Source organism: Cottoperca gobio, chromosome 8 (genome assembly GCF_900634415.1).
Source record: "Cottoperca gobio chromosome 8, fCotGob3.1, whole genome shotgun sequence".
Classification (NCBI taxonomy): domain Eukaryota; kingdom Metazoa; phylum Chordata; class Actinopteri; order Perciformes; family Bovichtidae; genus Cottoperca; species Cottoperca gobio.
In genome coordinates, this window is record NC_041362.1 from 21,282,622 (window position 1) to 21,299,092 (window position 16,471).

The following is a 16,471-nucleotide window of genomic DNA, read 5'->3' on the forward strand; positions in this document are numbered from 1 at the left end:
CATTGCGTAGCCTAGGTGTGTTCCAGAAATCCGACAACACGTGAACGCAACACGTGCATCATGCTCTATGTTAGCTTTGTAAAGCCATTGAATCAAATTGTGTGTTGCCTATGTTTTAATAATTAGAAAGACCTTGAAGCACGGAACACACTGTTCCTTCTGATCTTCATGGAAGGTGCATCTGTGGGGCTGAAGAGAGTTCCCATCAACCTTATCGAGCTTGGCGAAATGTTTCCTCTGGCACATTCTCTCTAATGTCCATGTGATATATGTCTGTTATCCTTCTAATATTCATTACAGCATCACTGCTGAGCCTCTTCTCAGACAGCCTTCCCTGCTGCGCAACCAATATATCCAGCCTGACCCGCTCGGAAACACAGAAACCTTTTCACCGGTGAACGAGGCTTTGAGCAGAATCGTTAATACATGCAGAATATCAGCGGCACGCGCACGATGGGAAGTTGGGAAAAGAATACACAGTGGTGGACCTGGTTTACTTACGTCTTACAGAAGCCATGGAGATGATGGTGCTGATGGTGCTGAGGAGGGTCGACATGACTGGAGTCTGACATCAGTAGTGTGTGTAAGTGTGTGTGTGTACCTCCCCCCTCCCCCTTTGACCGTACAACGAGAAGGGGAGGGTGAGAGGATAGATGAAGACTTTCAACAGAGGAAAAGCATCTCACATTACCTTTATTTTCTATTTACTAAAAATATTTATTCATAGCAGAATGACAGATAGATTTTTCTAATTATAGTCAGCATTGTATACAGTTTACATTGCAAAGAAAAAATATTTTTTATGGAGATTACAGACACAGATCATCTGTATTTCCTCCTGTCAAAGTGCAAAGTGGCCCTCTGGCAGTGAGGACACACTTTTTAGCCTGTAACTTCTACCTTATCTATCACACACACACACACACACACAGAAAAAATAACGCGTTCAAAATATTAATGCAGATTAATCGCGCACCTAGATGCCCCTGACTTTTGCTCCGACAGCAGGGCAGTGGTGGTTTTCTGAGGGGGGGCAACAGGGGCCAGTGACGTCACGCTTATTTCCCAACCCGGAATTCAGCCATCTTGGTTGTATATAGACAGCGGCGTTCACGTGCGAGTTGCTGCAACGCTTCGTAATTTTCTTTGTATTGAAACGTCTAAGATTGAAAGAAAATGCCAATCTTGTGCACAGTGTATAATTGTGGTAACAACGCTACTCGTGACCCAGAGAAACGATTCTTTAGATTTCCTACAATCATCACAAACAACGATCCACGAAAGAGGGATGAATTACTGTCTACCGAACGCCGTAAGCTGTGGTTTAGCAACATAACTCGTAAGGATTTAACAGAAGAAGAAGCACAAGTCACCCGTGTGTGTGGCGACCACTTTATATCTGGTAAGAGCTCATGTTAAAGCTATGTTTTCAATGTTTACGTTAAACATTTGTGCTTATGATATACCCGAACACTGTAAGACCTTACTTCTCGTCACTAGGAGAAGCGGCAAAGCTTTATGATAGCAGCCATTTGCTCTTTTCTTCTGTGCATGTTTTTGTTTGGCTTATTCTTGAGCCTACTTCACTTGCGAAAAGCAAAGCACCAATGTGAGAACATGCTTCGCTTACTCCAGCCATACAATCACAGTGTGAGAGGATAACATCGCCGCTCTTCTCACTCACAAACCACGGCTCGAGCTCTTTGAGAGTGATTTACACGGGCATGGACGAGCACCCTGTCATCTTTCACTGGTTTAGTAAGAAGACTACCAACCCAGCCAGAAACAAAGAAATTATAAGCATCTAATTTGTGCGTTGGTTGCCCACGACGTTTGTAGCACAAGGTAGTTCACAATATCCGGATATTCAATCGGCGGTAATGAATCTAAATCCTCAATATAATCCGACGGCTTTAGCGTGTACGGATCAAGGCCGCAGACTTGCACTTTTTCTCTGAATCTTGCCTTTGCAGAGGACTCCAGAGAGTCAGAATACTTTGAAGAAGTCGGAGTTGTATTGTTGTTGTTGTTCGCTTTAGACGCCATTGTTGATTTGTTTTCCAACCAACATGGCGTCGCACGCATACGTCACACAGTTTTGTCACGTGTTTGCACACTACCTATATACAAAAAGTACTGATTTTGCGACGGTCCAGGCAGGGGAGGGACTTTATTTTGATGGGCACACCATGCGGTCAATCACATGCGAGGACAGACTAGGATCATACCATTATGTGAAAGAAGGAAGTGGGGCAGACGCTCCAAAGACAGCGAGTGTAGTGGTACAGGCCAGATACACAGTGAGACAGAGAGACGGGGGATTTAAATGCAACAGGTCCGGAGAAAGTGAAGAAATGAGCGAAAACCGAAAAAGAATCACTGCACTAAAGACTTTTATTAATAATAATAATAATAATAATAATAATAATAATAATAATAATACATCATCCTGTGGGCCCACCACTCATGGGAAAAACCGCTGGGGTCGGGTGCGCTGTCACATGGGTGGCAGTGATGGTCAGGGACCTCGACGGACCAGACCCGGGCAGCAGAGGCTGGCTCTGGGGACGTGGAACGTCACCTCTCTGTGGGGGAAGGAGCCGGAACTAGTGCGGGAGGTGGATCGCTACCAGTTGGATCTGGTGGGGCTTACCTCCACGCACAGTCTTGGCTCTGGAACCGTACTCCTGGATAGGGGTTGGACTCTATTCTTCTCCGGAGTTGCCCAAGGTGTGAGGCGTCGGGCCGGGGTGGGGATACTCACTAGCCCCCGGCTGAGCGCCGCTACGTTGGAGTTTATCCCGGTGGACGAGAAGGTCGCCTCCCTACGCCTTCGGGTTATGGGGGGGAAAACTCTGACTGTTGTTTGTGCCTATGCCCCAAACCGCAGTTCTGAGTATTCGGCCTTCTTGGAGACCCTGAATGGAGCCCTGCAGGGGGCTTCAGTAGGGGACTCCGTAGTCTTGCTGGCAGACTTCAACGCACACGTGGGAAACGATGGAGACACCTGGAGAGGCGTGATTGGGAGGAAGGGCCTCCCTGATCTAAACCCGAACGGTCGTTTGCTGTTGGACTTCTGTGCTAGCCATGGAATGGCCATAACAAACACCATGTTCGAACATAAGGATGCTCATAAGTGCACGTGGTACCAGAGCACCCTAGGCCAAAGGTCAATGATCGATTTCGTAATTGTATCATCTGACCTGAGGCCGCATGTTTTGGACACTCGGGTGAAGAGAGGGGCGGAGCTGTCGACTGATCACCATCTGGTGGTGAGTTGGATCAAGGGGTGGGGGAAGACTCTGGACAGACCTGGACGTCAATTTCCCTGATGGAAGTCACTGAGGTAGTCAAACAACTCCACAGTGGCAAAGCCGCAGGGGTTGATGAGATCCGTCCAGAAATGCTGAAGGCTTTGGGTGTTGAGGGGCTGTCTTGGTTGACACGCCTCGTCAACATTGCGTGGAAGTCTGGAACAGTGCCTAGGGGTTGGCAGACCGGGGTGGTGGTTCCCCTATTTAAAAAGGGGGACCAGAGAGTGTGTGCCAACTACAGGGGTATCACACTTCTCAGCCTCCCTGGTAAAGTCTACTCCAAGGTACTGGAAAGGAGGGTTCGGCCGGTAGTCGAACCTCTGATTGAAGAGGAACAATGCGGATTCCGTCCTGGTCGTGGAACAACGGACCAACTCTTCACTCTCGCAAGGATCCTGGAGGGGGCCTGGGAGTACGCCCATCCGGTCTACATGTGTTTTGTGGATCTGGAGAAGGCGTATGACCGGGTCCCCCGGGTGATACTGTGGGAGGTGCTGCGGGAGTATGGGGTGAGGGGGTCACTTTTGAGGGCCATCCAATCCCTGTACGCCCAAAGCGAGAGTTGTGTCCGGATACTCGGCAGTAAGTCGGACTCGTTTCCCGTGAATGTTGGCCTCCGCCAGGGCTGCGCTTTATCACCAATCCTGTTTGTGATTTTCATGGATAGGATATCGAGGCGTAGTCGTGGAAGAGAGGGGTTGCAGTTCGGTGACCTGAGGATCTCATCGCTGCTCTTTGCAGATGATGTGGTCCTTATGGCATCATCGGTCTGTGACCTTCAACAGTCACTGGATCGGTTCGCAGCCGAGTGTGAAGCGGTTGGGATGAGGATCAGCACCTCCAAATCTGAGGCCATGGCTCTCAGCAGGAAACCGGTGGATTGCCTACTCCGGGTAGGGAATGATCCATTACCCCAAGTGAAGGAGTTCAAGTACCTCGGGGTCTTGTTCGCGAGTGAGGGGACAATGGAGCGAGAGATTGGCCGGAGAATCGGAGCAGCGGGGGCGGTATTACAGTCACTTTACCGCACCGTTGTGACGAAAAGAGAGCTGAGCCAGAAGGCAAAGCTCTCAATCTACCGGTCGATCTTCGTTCCTACCCTCACCTATGGTCATGAAGGCTGGGTCATGACCGAAAGAACGAGATCACGGGTACAAGCGGCCGAAATGGGTTTTCTCAGACGGGTGGCTGGCGTCTCCCTTAGAGATAGGGTGAGAAGCTCAGCCATCCGTGAGAGACTCGGAGTAGAGCCGCTGCTCCTTTACGTTGAAAGGAGCCAGTTGAGGTGGTTCGGGCATCTAGTAAGGATGCCACCTGGGCGCCTCCCTAGGGAGGTGTTCCAGGCACGTCCAGCTGGGAGGAGACCCCGGGGAAGACCCAGGACTCGGTGGAGAGATTATATCTCCTCACTGGCCTGGGAACGCCTCAGGATCCCCCAGTCGGAGCTGGAGGATGTGGCCCGGAGAAGGGAAGATTGGGGTTCCTTACTGGAGCTGCTGCCCCCGCGACCCGATTCTGGATAAGCGGTAGACGATGGATGGATGGATGGATAATAATACATTAGACTTGTATAGCGCTTTTCTTGTAACTCTAAAGTGTCATAATGTTAAGACTTTAGCCCTTATTTATTTGATCTGTTTGCTGTGGTTCTGTGTTAAATTGTTCATTTAAAGGTTTGATTAAATGTTAAACAATAGGAACTGTGTATTTTTGTTTGTAACGAATAAAAAGCATAAAAATAAGGCTTTTATGAAAACACTGAATGAAAAATTTCTTACGAACACACAAACCATTTATAATTGCTAAATTAGGCTAAAATTAGAAGTCTCCGAGTGATACTAAATGAAGAGCCATTTGGGAGCCATAAGAGCCAAAAGAGCTGAATCTTTGAAAAGAGCCGGACCTCCCATCACTAGTATGAACGGTCTGACTCGTTACCATGGGAACCTAAATAAAAACACGCATGCCATGATTATCACTGGAGAGATGCTGTCATCAGTCAGGAACATACCAATCATGGTATTGTTTTTGTTGTGCGCAATTATTTATACTTAACTAAAAATAAAAATATTGAAGGCTTGAACATTGCCTTTCTTTTGTCCCGGGTTGAATGTGCCCCTCTGACAAATCACTTGGCCCCAGCCAGGCCCCCTGAGTGATATTGGTCTAGAACCGCCACTGCAGCACAGCACGGAGCACAAAAAAGCCCCCCCCCCTCAAGCGGGCAAGGAAAAACTCCCCAAACCCTTTAACACAGTGGTCCTCAACCACCGGTTACCATTTTTTCTCAGAGATAATACTTTTATTTTTTTATTTCCAATCTTGATTGAAGATATGCTTTATCACCGGCGCATAATGTATTTTAGACGCGGAGGGGGATCTCATACACCTCCCCAGATGATGCATCAGGAGACACCAGGGGCTTTATTGTGGCAGCCCATCCAAGTCCAGCAGCAAACTTTATCTGTATATACTTTAAATGTTATATTGTTTTATAATATTTTTCTGTTTATAATAATTCAATCATTCATTTCCATTCATTGATAGGTCATTTTCTATTTAAATAATTCCTTTTCTAAATTAATAAATCATATGTACTAAATAAATTATTCTTGAACCTTGAAATCAATTAATCAATCATTTGCTAAGTTTTCATTCATTTTCATTTATAGTTCATGTAAATTAAATACACAGTATATTCATCATTATATATATTATTTATTTCAATTCGTTTACATTTAATTTGTCAACAAGTTTCTCCAGCAGAGAGAAGAGTCTCTCCCTCCTCTCCCTGCACTCCTATCTTCTGCCTCCGTCTCCTTCTCCCTAAAACAAAATGTTAGAGCAGGTTTAGCTATACACCACTAAACAAAGGCAGATTAATTTGCAAAATAAGTACCGGTACACATATTATAAATAATAAAATATGTATAATCAATCCGAATGATTGCACTGGACATTCAAAGTGATATTCAACTGTCAGAAAACCAAGCGGGTAATATGTATACATTGTTTTATTCATTTATATTTTACATAGATTGTTTCGATAATGTATACTTGTATACATTATCGTATGTAAAATATAAATCAACATTTACAACTCTTAGGTTTGAAAGTTAAGGTCTTAAAAGTTCTACTTTCAAAGGCTAACTTAGGCTGGATGGCGGCAGCCAAGCTGCATCGTACAGCAGCTCCAAACAGCTAGCTTAACTACCATCACCGCGAACGTCCTGTAACTTAACCTATAATTTTAGCGAAAATGTTGTTTTAAGGTCCTTTCATTTTATAACATTTGTATCGTTAGCTATTCGAGCTCATTGAAACCCAATACTTACATTTAAAAGTATTTTAGTAGTTCTAAACATATTTAGGGTGTTTTAGTCACTTTTTGTCTCTCCCACGATGTTATTCCTCTCTCCTACAGCATCCATTACAATAACATGATGAAAATGGCACATTATGCAGATTAGGCGATGGCGTCATTTAGCGACTTTTAGGACAGCCAATAGCTACTTTCCTTACTGAGGAGTTGGCAACACTGACTTTAGCTAGGCAAGCTAACAACACGCTTCAAGATGTCTCTCTCCAAGCCAAAGAAACGTAAAGTTGATTCTGAAAATCGTCAATTCCAGAGGTAATGGACGGACAAATATTTATTTATTTTGCCAGCTGCAACAAGTAATAAACTTGTGTGTTTATCATGCAAAGAATGTATTTCCGTGATGAAAGAATACACCGGGAAGAGGCGCTACAAGTCAAATAACGACTTGATTTCTGCAAGTTTTCCCGTGGGGTCAGAGGAACGGAGAAGGAAAGTACAGGGACCGCTAGCATTATGCGAAGTGGCTTTTGGTCGCTTTTGCACGGAACAAGAGAGAGCCACGATAGCATCCCTGCTTTTATCTCCTCTCCTTTCCTCCGCTCTGTGTCTGACTGACTGTAAGTGTGTTCGCATGTGTGTGTGTGTGTGTGTGTGTGTGTCGGGGGTGGAGCCCTGCCCATCGTGAAACAGCAGAGGAGAGAATGTGAATGCACAAAGCAACGCAGTAAACACTGAAACGTGCACATAAGCTATATAAATAAAATTTAATAAAATAGCACCTGTTCAATGTGAAAAGTGTATGTTCCAAAATGTATCCAAGATATGTTTGTTATTGTGAGTCTGATGCTACTGTTTTACTATGGTCTATTTTAATTTAGTATTTCATTCTATGGATATGGACTTGTTTTTAAAGCATCTTATTTACGTTATAACAGGGCTACTTTCTGTTAATGTGGTGAATACTGTTTTATTATATTCATCTTTCTTTCTACATTAGTGGACATGGACCTGTTGGAGAAAAAAAACTCATGTCTCCTTGGTTTTAAAGATGCAACATTTTGCACTTTTGTGTGAAGCCTTGTAGCCACAGCTTTCCTACTTTTGTGTACGGACTGGTTGCTTTCTGCAATGAATTATGGTGATACAATTAAAGTGAAAAAAAAGGATGCACGTGACTAGTTCATTTCATGTATTAGTAACTATTAACACTACTGTAAGTAAGAGTCATTTGTAGTGATTCATTGACAACGTATTGTGTGGCCCACAAACCGCCATTGATTTTTCTGTTTGGTTGAACAGCCTTGGTGTAACGCATCGTTTGGTAGAGGATTGTCTTCACTAGCTTTTAGTGGGAACATCCATTTGTTATTGATATCCAACATACTGTGTAATCACCACAGCCCCTGGTAGACCACCACACCAAGAAAAGTATATTCCAACACTGTGTGCAATTATGTGCAATATACACTTTTTTAATTCACTTTTTATAACTTTTGCTGTCAAGTGCAATATTCTCTTTTATAACTTTTGCAATTACACTGTCATGTGCGACTGTACTTATATTATATTACTGTTACTGTATTTTTTATTCTATTTAATTGTGTACTCTCTTTGCTATAACAATGTAAATTTCCCCGTCATGGGACAATTAAAGGATTTCTGATTCTGATTCATAATATATGATTTAATAGAAATACAAAATGTACAACTGTAACAATGGATTACTATAAGAATCTTTTATTAATTATTTATTTATAATTGACAAGCTTTTTCTGATGTCTTATTAGAAATGGAAAAACTCAAGACCCTTTATTAACTTACTAGAAAGAGACACATGAGCATTTATAAGATATTAAATTATTCTTAAAAACCATTAATTAGGGGCGACTTATCACAAAGTAACTAGTTGGTAAAGTTATCTGCTGGCAAACTCAAATAGAAAAGATAAAAGAAGTTAGAAATGTGTGACGAGACAACAGCAGTCAAAGTTACACTCATTTATTCGGATCCCAGAAATATGTCTTATGCTAATTCTTGTGGACTGAAATGACTGAACTGATGACTGCAGATAATGATGAACTTTATTGAACAGTGCAAAGGATCAGAAGTAAACAATACAAGTGCAAACTGGTCGTCTGTCAATATATCAGATTTTCATTACATAATTATCGTGGCATAATTAATACAGGTAGATCAGCCTGTTGGTCCGGCCCTCCACAACAGTCCCAGTTTCTCACGAGGCCCACTGCTAAAATGAATTGCCCACCCCTGAGTCAGAGGCTTAGTGCCTTCTACAGAATTCACCAATATCCTTTCCTGCACTAACGTAATGAACAGATCTATGGATCCCTTTCTGTTCTTTTACTTAGCCAGTCTGAAAGAGACAACCCACCCAAAAGTATACACTTTCACAGTTCACCCCATGGCTTTAGTAATTTGGGAATTTAATTTAATTATATAATTTAGTTCATATATAAATAAACTAGGTGCAATCTAGTCTAGAATCAAATAAGTGATGCTCTAACGGTTAGAGCATCACGGTTAAATTAATATCATTAATAATAATAATAATAATAATATTAATAATCTAATAATAAGTTTATTTGTATAGCACCTTTCATACAAGAATTGCAGCCCAGAGTTCTTCACAGCATAATATAACATAGTACAAGATTAGACAGAGCATTTACAGTACAAAAATCACAGTGTTGATGTAAATGAGTCTGAAGTAGCATTAAAAATAGTATAAAAATAGCAGAATTAAAATAGTATAAAATAGCAGAATTATAATAGTAATTAAAATATTATAAAATAGCAGAATAAAAATAGTATAAAATAGCAGAAATAAAATAGTAAAAAATAACATTGGAAATCATACCTAGTTTCCCTATCTGTGCCGTACTTAACGACCCTCCTGCCAGGAAACCACATTAAACTATCAGAGCCATATTTTGAAAGCATGAGATCAACAATGCGCCCCTGTGGCAACTGGTTTGCTCCCTTTGCTACCCATTCTTGGTAGTCTTAAATCTATCGGTTAAAGCCAATAATATTTTTTCAAACACATTTATGAGAGAAACTTCCTCTTGTTCCCGTGGTAACACAGTCTATTTGATCTCAGGTTTTTCAAAAATACACACTCTGAAATTTATTGAAATTACCTTTACACATTCAATGTTAAACCAGTTATAGCAAAAATGAACAGTACAGAATGAAATCATTTAAATTAGTTTAAAGTGGCATAGAGTAGCAGCATTAAACAATAAATAAAAAAATATAAAATATCACCATTAAAAGATGGTGTATGTATTAAGATGAATATGTTGCCTACATGTCTTGGTTATCCCTCTGCCCCTTAATACAGAAATAGTCTTTGCCTTTCTATCCTGATAATATCAAATGAACTAAATCTGAGGTCTGTCTTAGGCAAAATATGAACTATGAAGCACCAACTGTTAATAAGTGCTTGAATAGCCTCTCAAGCTGCCTGGCCAAGGAAAAACTGACGTATACTACTAAAAACAACCTACAGACGTGTAGTGTAGCTATAATGTAGCTTATGCAAGACAGAATGATAATGAAATATATGCATGGTGTTTTTGTTTGCTTGATTATTTTGTTAGTGTGTTTGCTTAATGTTTTCTCTGTATGTATCTATATACTTTTTTGTGTCACTTTTTGGGACCAAGAAGCCAGGTGACATTCCCGTGATGTCACTTAATTTGATCACATAAAAAGAAGCTTTTAATTTCAGGCTTCTTACTGGCTCACCCCATGTTGGGCCCTTGGCAGATAGTTTCACTAACCAGTGTATTCAAATTGTGTTGCCAGATTAGGCTCCACGTCCCCTGCTTCAGCTGAATACAGAGAATATATAGAATAGATATGAATAATGATGTTGAATTATAAGTGTGTTATGGAAGCTCTTGACCAGTTATAAACTAGAGGTGTGTGTGTGTGTGAGAGTGTGGGTGGGTAGGGGGGTGCTGTGTTCATAAGTGTGTGTGAGCATATGTATTATCTAAACTAGGACTTTATATGCAGTGAGAGTAAAGGTCAGCAGCACAGGACTGATGCTGATGCTCCATGGTGCTCCACAGGTGGTCTTAAGGTTTGCACCAAAAAAAGCTGCCATGATGGTGGCTGCTGAGGTTTCTGGAACTACAGCCCAGCTGCAACATTTTTGTGGAGTTGGATGTAGCTACAGAGGAAGGACAGAAGGAAGGGTTATAACACACACATACCATTTTAGTATATTAATGTATTGTGGTGATAACTTGCATAACTCATAACATTAATAATTGCTGCATTCATTACAATAATTGCTGGAACGATATGGAAGCAAATACTATTGTGAAATGGACAGTATAGAGAGAGACAGGAAAGAGAGAGAGAGAGAGAGAGCGAGAGAGAGAGAGATTTTTCCAAAACACTTTATTTGCATATTCATATTCATTCATATTCATTTGTACAATTACTTTCAAATGAAGTGCTTAAATAAGAAGAAAATCTATATATTTAACCATATGATCCTTTCCTACTTTTTGAATAAAAATAATTTTTGTATCACTACCCTTCTAAGGCACAAACATGGGTCAAAAATGACCCGCATCGATCCACAATGCCACCCCACACATGACTGCGTGCCTCCCTGCCACACCGCCAGAAATCAACCCATTCAATCATTCAATACTCCAATCATTAATCAAATATCCCGCTCTCGATCACCACAAATCACCACCCCTGTTCCCCCCTCAATCCAGGAACCAAAACAGTTCCTGCACCACCACAAAAACAACCAATGTATGCCAAGTGCGGCAAAAATGAAAAAAAAAGACACACCACAACAACAATACCGTCAATAACAATCATCCCAATCTGGACCAAACAATACATCCGAAACCTCTCCGTCACACCCACACACAACACACAACACACCACACAACCGACAACACCGCAAGACACTGAACCGCAAGCATCTGCAGTGCAGCTGTACCAAACTGCGGTGCCACACAACACAGCCACACCACAGATACCCATAGCTCAACATCCCACAGTGCCATTGGCCACATGATGCATGCCATGTGTGAGTGCGACAAAGCAACAAACAAAGACCCCAAACATTAAATGCATCGTTTGGTCCAAACCCTGGCAAAATAACCATCCCCGACAATATCATCACCATAGTATGTCCTCTCCTCACCTCCATCACACCCGGCACACACGGGCCACCCCCGACCCATGCATGCAAACCCGATGCAGCAACACGAAACCCATTCAAGTTCACAAATCAAGAAAGGGAAAATGAAAACAATGACCCATGGCAACTAAAAACAAGACATTCAATTAACAACTGGAACACCAAATGACCAAAATAATCGATCCCAGCCATGTACGAAACAACACCATAGTCCAACATGGGTGCCCCTCGACCCATGAGGGGTTTGCATAGCTTGTGTACCAAAGGATTTAAAGGAAATAATAAAAAAAACTATCCGATAAAAACGTGGGTCCATCATCGAATTTTGACAGAACAATCTGGCCAGTCATGGACCCAGCGCACCCCATCAGCGCTGGCCCATCTCAAGACGGTCGGGGGGGCCCTCCAGATGCATGAGACAACGATAGTCACATTAGCTGCGGAGAGGCACGCCAGTCATCCTCTTCTCATGAGCAGGCGTTAGCTTTCTTAACCACTCAGGTGCAGCAGCCAACAGCAGCTCTGGCTCAGCAAGCAGCCACGGTGCCTCCTCCCGTTTGTCCACCACCTGCTCCCGCACACACGTCGCTTGGATTTGCACCGGAGCCCCGGGTAGGAACTCTGGGGCGCTACACCGGTGATCCGGAGGGCTGCAGCCCATTTCTTACAAACTGTTCCATCCTGTTCACACTGCAGGAGACAGGAGCGACAACGGGAAGGAGCCGATCATTCTGGAGGGAGTTCTGCACACTCATTGGGGCCACAGTGAGTCTTTTGTCTGGCTTCCATCCCCAGTCCAATGGGCAGACGGAGAGGAAAAATCAAGAAATAGAGACGGCTCTGCAGTGCATGGTATCTAAGCACTCCGCGTCCTAGTTGAAGCAACTACTACGGGTGGAATACGCTCACAACACCTTGGTCAGCTCTGCCACAGGTTTTTCACCTTTCCAGTGCACCTACGGGTTCCAACCTCCATTATTTCCAACTCTAGAGAAAGAGGTTTCCAGGCCTGGGACCAGGCCAGGAGTACCCTCCTCCGTTCGGCCAACTTCGGCTAACCGCCGCCGCACTAAGGCATCCCCCTATCTAGTGGGCCAGAAGGTTTGGCTGTCCACTCAGGACATTCCATTACAGGTGGAATCAAATAAGTTGGCGCCTAGGTTTATCGGGCCATTTGAGATTCTGAAGGTCATCAACCCAGTGGCAATAAGACTCAGGCTACCTCGTGCCATGCGGATCCACCTGAATTTTCACGTTTCTAAGATTAAGCCGGCTAATGAGTGTTCGCTGGTTCCGGCTGCTCCACCCCCACTACCTCCTTGGTTCATCGATGGCGGCCTCCCCTATACGTTTTGCCGCCTGCTCGGTTCCCGTCGCCGTGGGAGAGGCCTCCAGTATTTGGTAGACTGGGAGGGGTTCTGGATTAAACTAAACTGCTTGTAAGAGGGAGAATTAGAGCTACTCTAGGACTAAATTGAATCTTAAAAGAATCCTTCAAGGAGGCAGGTTTAACCTTAAATCTAACTGTTTGTTTGTGAGGCAGCATGGAATACTTGGAATTCCTAAATGAAGATGGACATGCACAGCAGAGGCCAGCCGGACGAATACTTGTTGATAGTTGTTTGTTTACAGTAAGCGCGTCATTTCCGGTTGTTAATGTTTCTGTGTTGCTGGTAGCATACTTCGGCAGCTCCAGCTTGACCCAGTTAATGTTGTTATATTCTTGATCACATCGGCTAATTACCTGTCATCTATCTAAACCTATACTTGTACTTCCTAAGCACTTACAACTCTCTCTTTATCCTCCTTCTCTTAGCGACTCTCGCTAAATCCTAAATTCTTTACGCTCCTTTCGGCTCTGCTAACGTTAGCTGCTGCAGCTCGGCAGCTAGCGATGGCATCTTCCTCTTCCTGTTATGCTTTCTCCTTCTCGGTATGTTTCATGTTTAGCTTTTGCTCTGCCTCCTTTAGAGATAATGGTACGTGTATTAAATGTAGTTTATACGCAGGGTTGGAGGCGAGTTTTAGAGGGATAGATGAGTGGCTCCGCACCATGGTTAGTCATTTGTTAGCAACTGTAGCTGTTAGCAAGCCCCCTATAGCCAGTGCGGGCCGACCAGTGGTATCTCCTGATAGCTGTCCCCCGGCAGGGCCCGAGCAACCGGGAGACTGGGTGACTGTCCGAAGGAAGTGTTATCAGAATCACGGTTCACCACCGCTTGCTGTTTCTAACAGGTTCTCCCCACTCAGTGGCACACCAGCTGAGAAGCCAACTCTGGTTATCGGTAGCTCAATTTTGAGATACATTCATTTTGAGACACCAGCGACGACAGTGCATTCCTGGGGCTAGAGCGGGCGACATAGAAGCACATTTGAAACTGCTGGCTAAGGCTAAACATAAGATTAGTTATTCACGTCGGCAGTAATGACACGCGATTGCGTCAATTGGAGTGTACTAAAGTTAATGTGGAGTCGGTGTGTACATTTGCCAAAACAATGTCGGACGCCGTAGTTTTCTCTGGTCCTCTGCCAAATCTTTTGAATGATGACATGTCATCATTCCGTCGCTGGCTCTCATGGTGGTGTCCAGATAATGATGTGGGCTTCGTAGACAATTGGCGGACTCTCTGGGGAAGACCTGGTCTGATTTGGAGTGACGGCATCCATCCTACTTTGGCTGGAGCAGATCTCATATCCAATAATATTACAAAGTTTATTAGTGGACCTAATCCATGACAACCCAGAGTTGAGACCAGGAGAAAGAGTTGCAGTCTTACACATTTCTCTGTGCTTCTTTCCGGGCAGTCACCCACTCAAATCCCCATAGTGACTGTGTCTGCCCCATGACCAATTAATCAAATCTATGGTTAACAGAAGAGGAGTTATACATGAAAACCTAATTAAAATAAACACCACCGCTGCAAAAGTGCAACTAAATCGAAAAATTAAATGTGGGCTCTTAAACATCAGATCTTTATCAACGAAAGCTGGATTGGTAAATAATTTAACATCAGATAATAAGATTTATTTATTTTGTCTCACTGAAACCTGGCTGAGACATGAAGAATATGTCAGTCTAAATTAATCCACTCCACCTGGTCATATTAATACTCACATTCCTCGAGGCACTGGCCGAGGAGGTAGAGTTGCGGCCATATTTGACTCAAACCTCTTGATCAATCCTAAGCCTAAACTAAACTATAACTCTTTTGAAAACCTTGTTCTTACGCTCTCAAACCCAACATGGAAAACAATAAAGCCAGTTTTATTTGTTACTGTGTATCGCCCTCCTGGTCCGTATTCTGAATTTCTATCTGAATTCTCAGAATTTCTATCAAGTTTAGTCCTTAAAACAGATAAAGTAATTATTGTAGGTGACTTCAATATTCATGTGGATGTTGATAGTGACAGCCTTAATAATGCATTTGTCTCAATATTAGATTCGATTGGGTTCAGTCAAAATGTACATGAACCAACTCACTGTTTAAACCACACTCTGGACCTTGTTCTGGGATATGGTGTTGAAATTGAAAGTTTATCAGTGTGTCCACATAATCCTCTTTTATCAGACCATTTTTTAATAACTTTTGAAGTCCTGTTACTGGACTACAAGCCAGTAGGCAAAATATCCTACGCTCGATGTCTATCTGAAAGTGCTGTGACTAAATTTAAGGAAGTGATTCCATCAGCACTTAATTCAATGCCAGGACTCAATATCAATATAATGGAGGACTCCAATGCTAACTTTAGTCCCTCCCAAATGAATCATCTTGTTGATAGCGCTGCAGCCTCACTGCGAATAACACTCGACTCTGTCGCTCCTCTAAAGAAGAAGATCATAAAACAGAAAAAGAAAGCTCCATGGCTTAATTTACAAATCCGCAAACTAAAACAAAAGTCGAGAAATCTTGAAAGTAAATGGCGTTCCACTAAATTGGAAGAATCTCGTTTAGTCTGGTTAGATCATCTTAAAACGTATAAGAAGGCTCTCCGTAATGCCAGAGCAGCTTATTACTCTTCCTTAATAGAAGAAAATAAGAACAACCCCAGGTTTCTTTTCAGCACTGTAGCCAGGCTGAGAGAGAGCCACAGCTCTACAGAACCTTCTATTCCTATATCTCTCAGTAGTGACGACTTCATGAGCTTCTTTAACGATAAAATTATAATTATTAGAGACAAAATTAATCTCCTCCTGACCTCAATTGGTAATGACTTAACTTCAACCTCCGGAATTTTAAAAACATTAGTAACTCCTGAAATATATCTAGACTGTTTTACTCCAATCAACCTTAACCAACGAACTTCAACAATCTCATCGTCTAAGCCATCAACCTGTCTTTTAGACCCGATTCCAACTAAACTGTTTAAAGAAGTTTTACCGTTAATTAACACCTCGTTATTAAATATGATCAACCTGTCTCGTTTATCTGGCTACGTACCACAATCCTTTAAAGTAGCTGAAATAAAACCACTTCTTAAAAAGCCTAGTCTTGATCCAGAGGTTTTAGTCAACTATAGGCCGATATCTAACCTACCCTTTCTCGCTAAGATCCTTGAGAAAGCAGTCGCAAAACAGTTATGTGATTTTTTACATAATAATAGTTTATTTGAGGTTTTTCAATCTGGATTTAGAGT

The 16,471-nt window shown here is 42.7% G+C and overlaps 1 protein-coding gene across 4 annotated transcripts in view; it reads right to left on the reverse strand.

Moving 5' to 3' along the window:
• The window catches only part of LOC115012686 (TANK-binding kinase 1-binding protein 1-like), a 33,881-nt gene extending 33,262 nt beyond the window's left edge, over nucleotides 1–619 (reverse strand). For all 4 annotated transcript variants that reach the window (XM_029438416.1, XM_029438417.1, XM_029438414.1 and 1 more), the window contains exon 1: nucleotides 502–619. The gene's annotated coding sequence lies outside the window, so the exon portion shown is untranslated. The remainder of the gene's footprint in view (nucleotides 1–501) is intronic.
• Nucleotides 620–16,471: the final 15,852 nt, after the last annotated feature.